The 1,762-nt window shown below is 42.5% G+C and overlaps 1 pseudogene; it reads right to left on the reverse strand.

Moving 5' to 3' along the window:
• Window positions 1-614: 614 nt before the first annotated feature.
• Window positions 615-961, reverse strand: LOC116078362 (annotated as a pseudogene).
• Between the last annotated feature and the right edge of the window lie 801 nt (window positions 962-1,762).

The following is a 1,762-nucleotide window of genomic DNA, read 5'->3' on the forward strand; positions in this document are numbered from 1 at the left end:
TCAGCCATTAGGGGTTGTGGTGATGAGCACCTCTCAATGCAGTATGGGAAGTCTAAGTCTAATGGCTTTTCACAATAGTCTAACTTCTGTTGCCATTATAGAGAAATATGTGAAAACTGTTTTCTCTTTAGATGGAGTTCCCACGATGGCAGGCTCCTGAATGTCAAAGAGGCAGCAGCCTGACAATCTTGCAGTCTATTTGATGGGGCTTCTCTTCTGAGAGAGAGAGAGAGAGAGAGAGAGAGAGAGAGAGAGTTAGTTTAAACAGGGCATGATTGACCTTTAATCTCAGCATTGTAGAGGCAAGCTGATCTCTGAGTTCAGGGCCAGCCTGGTCTACAGAAGGAGTTTCAATACAGCCAGGGCTACACAGAGAGGCCCTGTCTCAAGGAGAAAAAAAAAAAAAGAATGATCAAATTTACAGCTAACTTTTATTTATGTGGCTATGACATACACGTCTCTGATCTGGTTACAAGGTGACTTCTAAAACCTGCCTGTCTCAGATAACAGGGTGTACATATAAAACAAAATGAGGGACTTAATCTCTGTTTGTTTGTTTGTTTGTTTGTTTAAGGAGTTCTTGCTAAGTTTTATTAAAAGACTGCTTTTCTGGCTTACTTCTCACCAGTGTGTTCTGGCATGCTTCTAGTAATATCAGAATCACCTGGGTCACTGATAGTGTGATGTGAATACTCTAGTATTTTCCTCACACTGCTCCCAATTCAATATTATTGCCTCTGTAGTGATGGACACCATTTTTAGCCAATCTGGCATAGTATTCTATTTCATACTTCCTCAAAGCTGGGCAGCTGTTGTTGAAGATAACCAACTTCACTTCGCCTTGTCTGATCATCTTCAGCGTCTGTTTGTACCACAGCATTCACTTTCCACTTTTCATAGCAGGCTGGAGCCTAGAGTTGATTGACTCCAGGGACTTTTTTGTCTTCTTTGCGGCCACCATCTTCCTGCCTTAGGTGCAGGACAATCCCCAAATAAGATCAGTCACCAAGATGGCTGGGGAATGAGAAAAGCTCTTTTTGCACTTTTTTTTTCTGAGTCGGGGTTTCTCTTTGTAGCCCTGGATGTCCTAGAACTCACTCTGTAGACCAGGCTCTTTTTGCATTTTAAACATACTATCTTTAAGTCATTGAATCCAAGGAATGAGTGGGATGAGCTTTGAATATCTTTTGTGTCATAAAGTAAGGAGATGTTCAAACAATGACAAAGAGGTATCAAATATAAACAACAACAACACACAAAAAAAAAAAAAAACAGAAACTAGATTGAAGAAACTTCCACTGACCAAATAATTGAAAAATTCTGAGCCTTAAAATAAATACAAATGGGTATTCAGGGTCAGGTATGGAGAGGGACAGGAGAGATGGCCAGATGGTCAGAATGAATAGAAATCTGCAACTGATGGGGGGTGGGAAGTGGGGGGGAGGCATCTCTAGGACAAGACAGAGACCTAGGATAGGTGAGGCACCCAAGAATCAATGGGGGTGACCTTAGCTGTGACTCACAGCATTGAGGATATGGAAGCTGAAGAGGCCACCTCCTGTAGCCAGGCAAGAACCCCAGTGGAGTGATAGGACACCACCCACAAAACTTTCCACCCAAAATTTACCCTGTCTACAGGAAATATGGGGACAGGGGATGGGGCAGACACTGAGGGAATGGCCAACCAATAACAGACCCATCGCATGAGCAAGCACCAATCCTTGGCACTATTAATAATACTGTTATGCTTGCAGACCATAAT

This window comes from Mastomys coucha, unplaced genomic scaffold (genome assembly GCF_008632895.1).
Source record: "Mastomys coucha isolate ucsf_1 unplaced genomic scaffold, UCSF_Mcou_1 pScaffold5, whole genome shotgun sequence".
Lineage (NCBI taxonomy): Eukaryota > Metazoa > Chordata > Mammalia > Rodentia > Muridae > Mastomys > Mastomys coucha.